This window comes from Neofelis nebulosa, chromosome 2 (genome assembly GCF_028018385.1).
Source record: "Neofelis nebulosa isolate mNeoNeb1 chromosome 2, mNeoNeb1.pri, whole genome shotgun sequence".
NCBI lineage: Eukaryota > Metazoa > Chordata > Mammalia > Carnivora > Felidae > Neofelis > Neofelis nebulosa.
The window spans coordinates 7,055,034-7,070,548 of record NC_080783.1 but is presented as its reverse complement, the minus strand read 5'-3'; the positions used below and the strand labels follow the sequence as shown (position 1 = coordinate 7,070,548).

The 15,515-nt window shown below is 46.2% G+C and overlaps 2 protein-coding genes across 2 annotated transcripts in view; one reads left to right on the top strand and one right to left on the bottom strand.

The window, feature by feature from the left end:
• Positions 1-15,515, bottom strand: part of NGEF (neuronal guanine nucleotide exchange factor) — a 108,093-nt gene that overhangs the window by 89,010 nt on the left and 3,568 nt on the right. The window lies entirely within an intron of this gene.
• The window catches only part of NEU2 (neuraminidase 2), a 28,169-nt gene continuing 25,398 nt past the window's right edge, over positions 12,745-15,515 (top strand). The window contains exon 1 of the mRNA XM_058700965.1: positions 12,745-13,113. The gene's annotated coding sequence lies outside the window, so the exon portion shown is untranslated. The remainder of the gene's footprint in view (positions 13,114-15,515) is intronic.

Below are 15,515 nucleotides of genomic sequence, written 5' to 3'. Positions count from 1 at the left end.
ACCAATTGAAACTATTGAAATTACAGAGAATTCATCCTGGAGCCAGAATAGGATAGATACACTACATGTCAACAATAACAAGAAAGTAGAGAGATATCAGTCATAGGAGTAACAAAACCAGAAAACAAAGAATAACCATATTAATAAAAGCAAACAACCTGTATAAAGGAAAAACTTGAGAGATAAAAGGAGACTCACATCTTTAGAGAAGTATGGGTTTTTCCTGGATTGGAAAATTAAAAACATGTCAATTCTCATCAGGTTAATATATAGTTTTAGTGACATTACAATTAAAAAATCCAATTACAAAAAGCCTGTTGGAATGTTCTGATGAGATGATTACGAAATTCATTGTAGGATAGACAGGGAAGATTAGCTCAAACATTTTGAGACATATATGTAATGGAGAGAGTCTACTTCTCCTAAATATCATGAAATACTACAATAATACAAGGAATGTGGTATTACCCCAAGGCAGTCAATCAGTGGGACAGAATGGCCAGCCCAGAAATGAATTCTTATCTATAAAAACACTATCTTATAGAAGAGGCATCACAAACATAAAAAATGGAGGGATTAAGAAAGCAAACTAAACATCACAAGAAAACTACACACCAATATCTCTTATTAGCATAGATGAAAAGACCCTAACAAAATGCCAGGAAACTGATATATAAAAGGATTATACACCATGACCGAGTAGAATTTATCTCAGGAATGCAAGGTTGGTTTAACATGCAAAAATCAATTAATATAATGCACTATACCAATGAAATGAAGGACACAAATTATATGATCATCTCAGTAGACATCTGGCATCAAAGAGCATTTGACAAAATTCAACACTTATTCACAATAAAAGTACTCAACAAACCAGGTATAGAAAACTTCTTGAACTTGATAAAAGACATTTATGAAAACCCCACAAAAATGAACTACTGGGACCTCTGCACAGCAGAGGAAACAATCAGCAAAACTAAAAGGCGACTGACAGAATGGGAGAAGATATTTGCAAATGACATATCAGATAAAGGGTTAGTATCTAATATTTACAAAGAACTTATCAAACTCAACACCCAGAAAACAAATAATCCCGTGAAGAAATGGGCAAAAGACATGAATAGACACTTCACCAAAAAAGACATCCAGATGGCCAACCGACACATGAAAAATGCTCAACATCACTCATCATTAGGGCAATACAAATCAAAACCACAATGAGATACCACCTCACACCTGTCAGAAGGGCCAACATGAACAACTCAGGCAACAACAGATGTTGGCGAGGTTGTGGAGAAAGAAGATCTCTTTTGCACTGCTGGTGGGAATGCAAGCTGGTGCAGCTACTCTGGAAAACAGTATGGGGGTTCCTCAAAAAACTAAAAATAGAACTACCCTACAACCCAGCAATTGCACTACTAGGCATTTATCCAAGGGATACAGGTGTGCTGTTTCGAAGGACACATGTACCCCCATGTTTATAGCAGCACTATCAACAATAGCCAAAGTATGGAAAGAGCCCAAATGTCCATCGATGGATGAATGGATAAAGAAGGTGTGGTATATATACACAATGGAGTATTACTCGGCAATCAAGAAGAATGAAATCTTGCCATTTGCAACTACGTGGATGGAACCGGAGGGTATTATGCTAAGTGAAATTAGTCAGAGAAAGACAAAAATCATATGACTTCACTCATATGAGGATGTTAAGAGACAAAACAGATGAACATAAGGGAAGGGAAACAATAATGTAAAAACAGGGAGGGGGACAAAACAGAAGAGACTCACAAATATGGAGAACAAACAGAGGGTTACTGGAGGGATTGTGGGAGGGGGGATGGGCTAAATGGGTAAGGGGCACTAAGGAAGCTACTCCTGAAATCATTGTTGCACTATATGCTAACTAATTTGGATGTAAAGTTTAAAAAATAAAAGATAAAATAATAATAATAGTAATAACAATAATAAAAAAAGAAAACCCCACAGCTAATATCATACTTAATTATGAAAGTCTGGGTATTTTCCTATAAAATCAGGAGGATGATAAGGATGCCCATCCAATGGAAGGTCTATCCAGGATGATTAGTTAAGAAAAAGAAATAAAGGATTGGAAAGGAAGGAATTAAACTCTCTCTATTCGCAGATGCCATAGTCTTGTATTTAGAAAATCCTAGGGAATCTCCTAAAAAACTGTTGGAAATAAACAAATTCAGCAAGGCTTCAGGATATAAGATGAATATACAAATATCAACTGTATTTCTATATGGTAGGAATGAGCACACCAGAAGTGAAATTAAGAAAAGAATTCCATTTATGATGTCAAAAAATATTTCAAAATATAAATTTAACAGAAAAAGCACAAAACATATTCTGAAAACTATAAAATATCATTGAAAGAAATTAAAGAAAATCTAAATACATGTGAAGACATTCCGTTTTCATGGATCAGAAGAATTGTTAATATTAATATTAATATTAATAATATTAATATCTTAATATTGTTAAGATGATATTACTTCCCAAATTGATTCAACACAATCGAAATCAAAATCCCAGCTGGCTTCTTTGCAGAAATTAATAAACTGATTGTAAAATTCATATGGAAATTCTAGGGACCCATGCAAAAACAACCCTGAAAAAGAAGAGTAAAATTGGACCCATTTTCCTGATATCAAAAATTACTACAAAGCAATAATCAAGACCGACACAAGGATTTTATATATATATAAATATATACATATATATATACATATATACATATATACATATATATATACTTATATACATATATATATACATATATACATATATATATACATATATACATATATATATACTTATATATATATACATATATACATATATATATACTTATATATATATAAGTATATATATATGTATATATGTATATATATATACTTATATATATATATATATATATATAGGTTAATGGAATAGGATTGAAAATCCATAAATCAACCTATACATCTATGGCCAGTTGATTTTTTTAAATGTTCATTTATTTTTGAGAGAGAGAGAGACAGAACACAAGCAGGGGAGGGGGAGAGAGAGGGAGACAGAGAATCCACAGCAGGCTCCAGGCTCTGAGCTGTCAGCACAGAGCCTGACGTAGGACTCAAACCCACAATCTGTGAGATCATGACCTGAGCTGAAGTTAGATGCTCAACTAACTGGGCCACCCAGGTGCCCCTATGATCAATTGATTTTTGACCATAGAGGCCAAAAGTTCCAAGACCATTCAGTGGAGTAAGAATAGTCTTTTCCACAAATGGTGCTGGGGCAACTGAATATTCACACACAAAAGAATGCATTTGGATCTCTACCTCATACCGTATACAAAAATTAAGTCAAAATGGATCAAATACCTAAATGTAAGAGCTAAAACTATAAAACTCTTAGCTGACAACATACGTGTAAATGTTCTTGACATCAGATTAGACAATGGTGTTTTAGATAACACCAAAACATGGCAAAAGATCTGAATAGACATTTCTCCAAAGAAGGTATACAGTTAGCACATGAAAATTTGCTCAACGTCACTAATGATTAGGGAAATGCAAATCAAAACAACGAGATTGCATTATATCCATTAGGATATTGCATTATATCCACTAGGGTGGCTATAATAAAAAAGACAGGTAATAACATATACTGGTGAGGATATAGAGAAGTTGGAACCCTCATACACTGCTGATGGGAGCATACAATGGTGCAGGCATTTTGGGAAATAGCCTGGCAGTTCCTCAAAGGGCTAAACATGGAATTACCACATGACCTAGCAATTCCATTCCTAAGTGTACTCCCAAGAGAAATGCAAACGTATGTCCACACAGAAAGTTGTACATGAATGTTCATGGAGCATTATTCATAACTGGCAAGAAGTGGAAATAATCCAAGTGTCTACCAACTGATGAACGGATAAACAAATATGATATTTCCACACAATGGAATGTTATTCAGCCCTCAAAATAAATTAAATATTGACACATGCTATAACATGAACCACACATCGAAAGCATTTTGCTACGTGAAAAAAAGCCAGGCACAAAACACCACATATTGTCTTATTTCATGTGTAAGAACTGTCCCGAACCGGCAAATGCATAGAGGTGGAAAATAGATTGGTGGTTGCCTAGGGCTGGAAGGATGGTGGGGTGTGGGGTTGAGGAACCGCTAATGGGGGCGGGATTTCTTTTGAGATGATGCAAATGTTCTAAAATTGGTTGTGGTGGTGGTTGTACTTTAAAAACCGTTGAACTGTGTGCTCTAAAAAGGTGAATTGGGTGGAATGTGAATTATATCTCCATAAAATTGTTATTAAGAAAGGAGGAACGTCAATAAAAGTTTGGAACGCTAGTAAGCAGTTTGGGAAAAACATTTGAGTTTAGATCTTCAAAATAAATTCCCTAAATAAACAGCAACAGAATTAAAGCATTAAATATTGTCTTCAAACTAGAGAACGTTAAAAAAAATTGCATATGGTTTCATTACTTTTTCCTCCCCTTAAACAACTAGTTTTGGAAAATGTGGCATTCCGATGAACTAGGTATATACATCACATCCCCCTTTTAATATTTGCATAATATTCTATGATACATCATTTCTATTTTCTTTGTTTTACTATTATTTGCTTTGTTTTCATTGGTTTTTTTTTAATGTGTGTTTAAGTTAGGTTCTTTTTTGGTTAGAGAAAGAGACAGTTATTCAGGTTACTTGAAGAAAAGATACACAAGGCTGAAACTAGGTCAAGGCAGTGTGGGGACAGGCCCCTCCACCTGTCAGGGGTCAGAAAATAGAACATTTGGAGAAGGAAGTTCACGGTTTCCAAATCTTGCTGTGGCACGCTGGGGAAAGCAGTAAAAGCACTAAGCACCGTGGTTCCCTGGCACCAAGCAAGCATGGGCTGTCAACCCTGTTCATCCCCTTACAGGTCGCATGGGCAGTACACATCTCCTCCCCTTGGGCCTCCTGTTCCTCTACTGTCAGGGAGGCAGGACAGATATTAGCTAAGTACTGGGACTAATGTGAGGATGCACAGTGCTGGCACACAATGTGTGGTCGCTGTTTTTTCTAAGAATTATTATGCAAATCAACACGGGTAATATTTCCATCTATAAAAATAACAATATTCCTACTTATGTCTCGCTCATCCAACATGGCATAAATCAAAAAGGGGACAACAGAAAGAAGAATGAAGGAGTGGAGACATAAGACTCAATGAGGGATAAGTTTTAAAAAATTCCTATTACAAAGACTTTTGCTATGGGCGTGGTCAAATTATGCCTAAGCTTCCTAGGAGCCAAGGTGAAAAGGGGGAATGTGTCAGTGACTCATTCTACTCCAGTCGGGGATAAAAACTGACCAAGTGCTCAGGAGAAATTGCATTGGCACTAGGACGAGCTAAGTGATCTCTCTCAAGGGCTTTTATGGAAGAAGGAGCTTTAGTGCAGTGATTTTTAAACTTTAAAGAGTTCGTTAAATATATGGATTCACGGACTTACGTCCAATTTGGGGCAAAGCTAACGTGGATCCCAGGAACGTGCATTGTAGAGGAAGTCCAGGTAATACATGGACTCTAGTCTATTCCATCCAGTAGAGTCTCTCTCCTGGACCCACAAGGTTTGCACAGGCACACGCCAACAGGCTTAAGACTCTTCTGTGCCTCCTTTGCTGTAAACTGATGGCTTCACGTAAAAAACACAACCAAGCACAAATCATTCTGCAGGGTGACGTGGTTCAGGCTTCTGCCTGAGCAGGGGAGGCTCTAGAGGGGTTTAGGAAGGAAACATGGATTCTCCGTCTTCCCCGTGGAATCTCTGGGGAAGCTTTGGTGGAATCATCTTGGGACAGAGCTCCTAGATAAGCCACATAGGGGTGGTGTGTGTGTTGCCTGTTAACTACCCACTCCGAGTAGACTGGGGGTGGGGGAGAATCGACATCCTTAAGGAAAATGAGCCCACGGGATCCCTCCAGGTGGGCCAAGATTTTCCTCATAAGGGACAGTGTTACGAATCTACTCTAGCCCACAGGCAGATAGACAATGGAGCCACAAAGCTCCATGCTGTGGCGTCAAGGCCTTGAAACGTCTGGCCTGGAAAAATTCCTTGGCAAGTGAGATGAGATTCTTCTTTTGGCCCCCAACACTGGAGTCAAACATCCTCAGAATGTCTTGCCTTGTGCAACATTACTTCCTGGTATCCCTTCCAAGGTAAACCCTTTGTGAAATATCCACCAAGGTAATTGAAAGAGGTGGCTTGTTCTCTGAAAACACTATCTCTAAACCCGAGACAAGGTCGGGGCAACAGCATTTACCAAATATGGCAGCGTTACTTGTGGATGTGTTCTTTCTGGTTTTAATTAGCCTGCTTCTTCTGACGTCTGTTGAGGCCGTTTTTTAGGTTGAATTCATAAGACTTTTTTGGCCAAGGATAAAAGAAAGCCCAGCTTTCTACTCTCTGGATTAGAGGGACAGAACTCTGGGTTATCCCTGTGCGGTTGCAACCGAGCGTTAGGCTAGTCAAGAAGAGACAGGTAGTGGTTCTATTTTGCCTTTCATGGAGTTAAGAAAAAAGTATTTTTTTTTAATGTTTTATTTATTTTTGAGACAGACAGAGCATGAACGGGGGAGGGTCAGAGAGAGGGAGACACAGAATCTGAAGCAGGCTCCAGGCTCCGAGCTGTCAGCAAAGAGCCTGACACGGGGCTCGAACTCACGGACCGTGAGATCGTGACCTGAGCCGAAGTCGGACGCTTAACCGACTGAGCCACCCAGGTGCCCCAAGAAAAAAGTATTTTTTGATGTTTATTTATTTTTGAGAGACAGAGAGACAGAGACAGAGTGTGAGCAGGGGAGGGGCAGAGAGAGAGGGAAACACAGAACCCGAAGCAGACTCCAGGCTCTGAGCTGTCAGCACAGAGCCTGATGTGGAGCTTGAACCCATGAACCCCAAGATCATGACCTGAGCCGAAGTCAGACGCTTAACCAACTGAGTCCCCAGGTGCCCTCCAAAAACATCTTAATATAATTCTAGAATTATTACCTTGTGTAACCAGCACCCGCACCCAGAAGGAGAACGTCACTGCCGCTCCAGACAGTCTCTCTGCCCTCTCCCCTGCCCTGCTCCTAAGGGTAACCTCTGACTTCTAACAGCGTGGATTGCTCCTGGCCTGGTTCGGTACTTTATGTAAATGGAATAGTTCAGAATGTTCTCTTTTGTGTCTGACTTCTTGTGACATCGGCTTGTGAGATCCGTCCACACTGTTCCACGTTATTTCGTGTCTTTGCTGGAGAGTTTGTTCTCAAGGCTGGGAAGCAGTGATTCTCACAGTGGAGCGGGCCTCAGGGGGTTAAAACACAGATTGCTGGGTGCCCCCCTCAGAATTTATGATGCAGGAGGGCTGGGGTGGGGCTGAAAGTTTGTATTTCTTCCTTTTTTTTTTTTTTTTTTTTTTTTAATGTTTCCTTTTGAAAGAGAGAGAGTCAGAGTGCGAGCAGGAAAGGCAGAGAGAGACAGAGGGAAACACAGAATGAAGCAGGCTCCGGGTTCTGAGCTGTCAGCTCAGAGCCCGATGCAGGGCTCGGACCCATGAACCATGAGATCGTGACCTGAGCCACCGACTGCGCCACCTGGGCGCCCCAGAGAGAGTTTGTATTTCTAGCACGTTCTCAGCTGTTACTGCTGGGTACGCCTTAACTACCTCTTGGGCAAATCCCCTTTCCTCTGGAAAAGGAGTCTGGGCTTGTTGTTACTGTTGTTTCCAGAAATCACTGAGGGGCAACACTGAGTGGCAGGAGGGGTGGAGGGACAGGGTGGGGTGGAGGCCGGAGCTGGCGTTCCCAGGGCCGGGGTGGAACCCAGGACACTGTCCTGAGCTGACGCTGGCCTCTGTGGTGAGTGGTCAGCTGGGGTCAGAGAGGATTTAGTTTCTCTGCTGTCCTGTGCCTAACAGGAGGCTGTTAACGATTTGAATTCTTGTGGCCTCGCCAGGGCTCTCTGGCTCCCTCAGGAGTGGGCAGGATACGGTGGGGGCTTCCAGAACATAAACCGGTCGGATGCCAGAGGCCCCAGGGTCCAGCTACACACAACACCAGCGGGCTCACTTTCTTCTTCTTTGCAATGTCCGCCATCCTTCCGGCTTCGGACGCAGGCGGGCAAGGCCCCCAGTTCCCTTCCTCTGTGTTGCCCCTCACCCCGCACCATGTATCATACATACACCCTTGTTTTTTAGCCTGGGTCCTCTGCCAGACCTTCCCAGTCCTTCTCTCAGGGCCTCATCTGCCTCAGGGGTTTAACTGTTTCCCACGGCCATGCCCTCCTCAGAGAAGCTCAGTCGTTTGCCTAAGATCACACAGCCGGTAAGTGGCCGAGGCTGAATTCGAACCCGGGTCTTGCGGTCCCGGGGCCCTGCCCCACGGCTGAGGGGAAAGGAGTGACTGCAGTGGACACAGGGGAAGGCCAGGCATGAGCTTAGGAAGCAGTGCAGCCCTGCTCAGAGAACAAAGATCAGACAGGGCACATGGCAGGAGACAAAGCCAGAAGCAAGGCCAGACCAGCCCTATTCTCTCTGGGGGCTGATCTATCAGTTCCCGGGGCCTGTCCGGCAAGCCCCTCCCTCCACGTGGTATGGTGGCTTCTTCATGGGGAGCCCGGGGCAGTTTGGCAGCAGGGGCTCAGGCCAGGTGCAGGGGTCCTCCCCACTGTGGCTGTGGCCTGCAGGTATCCCGGTGACAATGACGGCCAGTCCCAGGCTTCCTAGTGAGTGGGGGTGGGCGGCCGCCCGAGCAGCTCACCTCTTATACAGCCCAGCAAGTGTCGGGCGGTCTTCCTTCTTTCTGTAGAACCCAAGTCAGGCTGAAGTCAAGGGACCCGGGAGTGGAGGGGACCCCGAGGTGTGGCTCGCCCTGGCAGGCTCTCAGGATGGGTCTCCTTGGGCTCTTGAGATAGCCTCGATCCTTAGCTTCCCATCTGAGGGTGGGCCATACCTAGCTGGCACGGGGTTGAACTGGTCAGTCATTGTCCTCGGTGGGTTCCATTTATTCACCCGCTGAGCGTGGCTCTGTCTGACTCTGCACTGGGTCCAGGGTCAGGAGGCAGACGTGCTCCCTTGCTCAGGGCCCCAGGGGAGCAAGCGGGGGCCATATTCGGACACCTGCCGTCATCTGAAACATGAGAGCAGCCCATCCTCAGGCTTCTCTTTCCCTCTGGAAACATCTCTCACTTGTGCAGTGGTAAGGCAAGCATTCAACGAGATTAGGGTGCCTGCCATCACATCAACATGCCCTAAGTGAACACTCCCGTTAGTGACACTCCCTAAAAAGGCTACGCTTTTTACTCTTTCCAAGTAAAGAGTAAAGGACTGATCCGCGTCTTCAAATTGTCTTTACTTTTTAGTAAAAAAAAAAAAAAATTCAAGATGGTAAAATGTTTATAATTTTCTATATAAAAATTAGGGATAGGGTTTGGAAAAAAGGAAGCAGGGGTCATCAGAGCCTTGGCTGTGTCCCAGTGAGTGAAATCTATGCCTTGTCCCTGGGGACTGGCTGGTGGCAGTTCCTGAGAGTCTTGTCCCCTCTGGGCACCTTGGTGACAGCAGTCACTCTCAGCTGGCTGGGGGAGGAGAGGGCTCAACCTACTTTCTCAAAGCAAGCCCCAGCAGCTCCTGCAGTGTTTCCTTTATTAAGAGAACTTTTACCTAATTAATGGAAGCTGACCCTCTTTCACTATTTTCCAAATCCAGTCATCAGACAGGCTGTGAGCGAGAGGAGGGAGTGAGCTGGGGACAAGGGCCACTCCTTCGGGGTGAGTGGCCTCAGCTGGCCACCGCCCTTGGCAAGCTCCCGCCCCGCCAGTGGGCCAAGGTCTGCTGGACGCAGCCAGAGGGACGCCGGCCAGGGCAGCCAGGCTCCCCGTCACAGAGCAAAGCAGACGCTACAGAAAAGTGGGCATGTCATTTCCGTAGCCAAACAGGGATATTTATATGCAGGAAGTTGCACACTCAACACTGGGTCTTTGTGGAGTTCTAGTTGTGGGGCCATTTGCATGTTGGAGTTGCTGTGAACTCATCTATCAACCCACATTCGAGAGGATTTATAAAAAGGCCTGCTAAAAATGACAAGACCGGTATTGATGTCTTAGTCAGCTCGGGCTGCCTTAACAAAATACCACAGACTGGGTGGCTTCAACAACAGAAATTTCTTTTCCCATAGTTCTGGAGGCTGGAGGTGTGAGATCAGGGTGCGGGGTTCTGGTGAGGGCTCTCTTCCTGGCCTGTAGACAGCCACCTTCTAGATATGTCCTCACATGGCCTTTCTTGGTGTGTGCCCAGGAGACAGAGGAGGAAGGGAAGAGGGAGAGAGACTTCTTCTTAGAAGGCGACTAATATCGTCATGAGGACCCACCTTCTTTTATTTTTTTATTTTTTTAATGTTCATTTACTTATTGAGAAAGACAGACCAAGCACGAGTGGGGGAGGGGCAGAGAGAGAGGGAGACACAGAATCCGAAGCAGGCTCCAGGTTCCGAGCTGTCAGCACAGAGACTGATGCGGGGCTCGAACCCATGAACCATGAGATCATGACCTGAGTCGAAGTTGGGTGCTTAACTGACTGAGCCACCCAGCCCCCACAACCTTTTTTTTTTTTTTTAAATTTTTTTTTTTTTTCAACGTTTTTTTAATTTATTTCTGGGACAGAGAGAGACAGAGCATGAACGGGGGAGGGGCAGAGAGAGAGGGAGACGCAGAATCGGAAACAGGCTCCAGGCTCCGAGCCATCAGCCCAGAGCCTGACGCGGGGCTCGAACTCACGGACCGCGAGATCGTGACCTGGCTGAAGTCGGACGCTTAACCGATTGCGCCACCCAGGCGCCCCATCCCCCACAACCTTTTAAAAAATTTTTTTAAGGCTGAGGACCCCACCTTCTTGACCTCCCAAAGGCCCCATCCCCAAATGCCATTACACTGGGGGTTTGGGCTTTAGCATGAATTTTGGGGAACATGAATATTCGGCACATAACAACTGGCAAAGGAACAAAGGGGGTGCAATCAAAACGGCTCCGGGGATCCAGTCCTTTTGCCAGAAAGCGGCCGTCCTTCCCTCCTGTTCTAGAACCCCTTCCTAGAGAGTTGGCTTCATCCTCAGCCCTGGAAGGGGAGGACCCTGAGTGCCCCTGGTGCCAGCCCCCTGGCCACAGCTGCCCAGAAGAGAGTGGACCTTTAACCCAGGAGGAATCAAGCCAGAGGCTGGGCTGAGCCAATCAGATTTGCTCTCCCAGTGATGAAGATTGAGATGAGGACCAGGCCAGTTAAGCAGGGGGGCTCCGGGCTGGATGGCCATGGGTGGGGGAGGGGAGGCGCATTTTTAATTGTCCAGGACAAGTCATATATAGGTGTAGCAGTGCAGCCAGTGTGGAGAGAGACAGAGACAGAGACAGAGACAGAGACAGACAGAGAGAGACAGAGAGAGAGTGTGCAAGGCAGAATGAAAGCCCAGGGAGAGAGACATGCGTGGCATTCCCATCTCCCATTTCTGGTTCCCAGCCCTCGGCAGGCTGGGTGTTAGTTTTGCCCTTCAGTTCCTTGTATTTTTCCAGTAAAATCTCTTAAAGTTGTTTTCTTACCCTGGTTTGAAGGGATTCTAATGCATCACTTCCCAGTGGTCCAACACTGGATGCCCTATCTGTGGTGTGTCTGGTTGAGGACGTGAGGTTGAGCTGGGTCCGTTGTGTCCTTGGGTCGCGGGTGGGTTCTGTCCACAGAACCCTCTAGTATGGCAGGGCTTCCCAGAACGAGGCTCACTCTGAGCAGCTGCGATATCTGGGAGCTCTTAAGACGTGCAGAATCATGGGCTCTCCCCCAGACCTGCTCAGCCAGCAGCCCTGGACAGGCTGGGGTGGGACGGGACAGCGCTGTGTGGTGACAAGGCCTCCGGGGGTTCTGAGAAATTCTCCTCTTCAGCCTTCTGCTACAGGACCTCAGTGAGGCTGAAAGTCTTTTGAAACCGAGGGTAGGAGGGTGTGTTTGTACATTGTGCGGGGTGGGGTGGGGCGGGACCGTCCACGGCTTTCCTCAGGCCCCCAGAGGGCAAAGACCACTGCTCTGATGTTCCTGCACCCCGTTTCTCTGCCGCTTATTGCCGTGTTCGTGAATCCGTGCGCTTTAATCATAAATAACTCAAACCTTGCTGGGCCATCGGCTAGGGACATCCAGCATGAACAAAATGGCCAGTGGGTACGTGGGACCTCCCCACACCAAGGAGACCCTCGAGAACCTAACCCGGGGCTGCCCAAACCCCCCAAATCACAGCAGCACTGGCGCTGTCTCCGCAGAGCCTGGGTCTCTTTGTGTTTGTGCCCCTTCCCGAGTCCATGCTGTCTGTCCATCTGGGCTGCTCCTTTTATTCCTCCTGACAGGGCTCTGGGTGTGGCTTCCAGCTTAGACCGACCGTTGGGTCCATGCTGGTGCCCCACGTGGTCCCGCCATCTAGCTCCTCAGAGCTCTGTCCTCCAGGGCTCCACCCGAGGGCCGGGCCCACACAGTCCACAGTGAAGCCCACAGAGACTCCTGTTCGTCCACTGACCCCTTCCTCTATCCAGCAAATGCCAGGCACCCACATGCCCCTGGCCCTGCGGTGATGGATGAGTGGGTCCGATGGTCATAGCACCCGACTATAGGCCAAGCTGAGGTCTCCTGGGGCTACAGCTGGCCAGCCCCCACTCCAAACTCCACCTGGCAGGGTTCTCTGGTCCTGCAGAACCTGGTACATAGCACAGATGCTCAAATCACAGACCAGGGTCTGCTTCTCCAACTTGGCCACTGTTGTGTGGCCACCCCCCCCCCCCCCCGGTGTAATCACCAGGGTCCTTATAAGAGGAGAGCAAGAGGGGCAGAGAAAGATTTGCAGGTGCTACCATTGGTGGCTTTGAAAAGGGAAGAGGAGGCCACGGGACAAGGAATGTGGGCAGTCTCGAGAGGCTGGAAAAGACAAGGAAATGTTGTCCCCAGGAGCTTCCAGAAGAAAAGTGGCCCAGATCACACCTTGATGTTAGCCCAGTGAGACCCATTTTGGACTCCTGTCTTCAAGAACTGAAAGGTGATGTGTCTATATTGTTGTTAAGTCACTAAGCGTGTGCTCATTTGTTACAGCAGCAACATGAAGCTAATACACTCTCTTTCCAAGTGGAGCCCTAAATCCAGGAGGTTCACCCACCATCAATTTCCTCAAATTCTTTCCTTCCTTCCTTCCTTCCTTCCTTCCTTCCTTCCTTCCTTCCTTCCTTCCTCTCTCTCTCTCTCTCTCTCTCTCTCTCTCTCTCTCTTTCTTTCTTTTTTTCTTTCTTTCTTTCTTTCTTTCTTTCAGTGTTTATTTATTTTTGAGAGAGACAGAGACAGAGCACGAGCATGAGCCGGGGAGGGGAAGAGAGAGAGAGAGAGGGAGACACAGAATCCGAAGCAGGCTCCAGGCTTGGAGCTGTCAGCACAGAGGCCGACGTGGGGCTCGAACTCACGAGCTGTGAGATCATGACCTGAGCCGAAGTCAGACGTTTAACAGACTGAGCCACTCGGGTGCCCCATCCTCAAACTCTTTCCATACCAGCAGTTACCAGACTCGGTTTTTTAAGATTAGAGCATTATGGTTTTGCCAGAAAAAGTACCTTCACTTGTCAAGAAATAGTCACTGGAGGGAAATAATTACTGGGTCAGACGAGCTGAGGCCTTGGGCGGGTGTACCATCTCCCCCGCGGACAACAGGCAGACCTGAGTGGCGCCATCAGGGGAAGGGAGTTTCCCAAAGCCGGCTGGGCTCCAAGCACTTGTAGCAGGTGGGCAGACTTGTCCGAGGACATCAGTTCTCTTTACATTTGAGGGTTCTCATGTACACCTTCGTGCTGGGTGCTCAGTTTTCTATGTGAACTGATACAACTCTACCGCTTTAAGTCAACTTTTATATTAGAAGAGAGGATCTATTCTTTTTTTTCTCTATTGGGATAACAGTGAAAGCCAAGCCCGATAGAGTCATCATCTCACGGAACATTCAGGGCAGTCCTAACGATCATTACTACCTTTGCCCCATGTCCTCCATGTGTACCATGGAGGACGTAGAAGTTCAGAGAGGTTAGCCAACTCAGCGAACGTCACACAGCCAGAACGTGGCGGAGGCAGCCTGGCTCTGGCAAAGAGCAGGATTTCTAAACTATTCCTTGCCGCCTTTAACTTAGGACATCCTGACGTGGAGCAAACAGCCTTTCCTGAGAAAACAGCCTTGTAAGATTATAGAGAATTCAGAGAGAGATAAAAAGGAGACAGTGACCCAGCCTGGGGCCAAGCAGTTAGAGTGTGGCCACCTTGGCCTCCAAAGCCTGTGCCCCGCCCCCAGTTAAAAGATGCATGCACATGTACCCCTGCTCTTTTATTTTGACAATTTCTGTGATATTTCTCCAAGGGATACACAAATAATAATGTTTTTCCAAACACAGCCTAGGTGGGTCTATTTATATTAGATTGAGCACCAAGATGGCTTCCTTGCGACCCCCAGCTAGAATCTCTCCGTGTCTCACCGTTGACTTGGAACCCAAGTTTGCCTAATACAAGGGACTTCAATCTTTGCCTCTGGACAGGTTTCCAAGAGGCCAGAAAACTGTAGAAAGGACGTTCCAGGGAACAGTTCTGATACCGCAGGCACTAGGAAAAATTGTCCAAATGCCAGCTGCCTTTTCACTCCGGAAACAAAAAAACCTTACCATCATTTTGAAGTTCAAAGCTAACTGCCTTAATTTTTTTTTTTTTTTCAACATTTTTTATTTTTTGGGACAGAGAGAGACAGAGCATGAACGGGGGAGGGGCAGAGAGAGAGGGAGACACAGAATCAGAAACAGGCTCCAGGCTCCGAGCCATCAGCCCAGAGCCTGACGCGGGGCTCGAACTCACGGACCGCGAGATCGTGACCTGGCTGAAGTCGGACGCTTAACCGACTGCGCCACCCAGGCGCCCCCAAAGCTAACTGCCTTAAAAAGGAACTTCAAGAAAAGAAGGCTGTCCGGCATTCAAGAATCCACCAAGGAATGTTTTTATCACTCAGATGAGAGCAAAAAAATATATATATATATATCTTCATAGACATACTCACTTTCATGAGTGGATTTAGGTCTATAGAGCATCATGAAAAATAAAGCCCATTATGCCAGGGTTTTATAAACGTAAAAATGCTTGGAAGTTTTTTGTCCCACTAGTGGGATTTAATGGGAATCTGTTTTGGCTCAGCGATGCCGAGTTAATCAGCTGTGAGTGGAAATTGGGTTTTCTTAACCTACCTGTTTGGACAGCAGTAAGGAGGGGAGGAGAGGCAGCCGAGGGGCCCTGGGAAAGGAGCAGGGGTTGTCCATCTTTGTCACATCTTAACGGCCCAGGGCAGGCGTGCAGCAAACACTGACTGGCTGAAGGCAGTGCTAAGAGGTCAGTGTGGCAGGAGCTCACTGCTGGGGCGGGGGGGCGGGG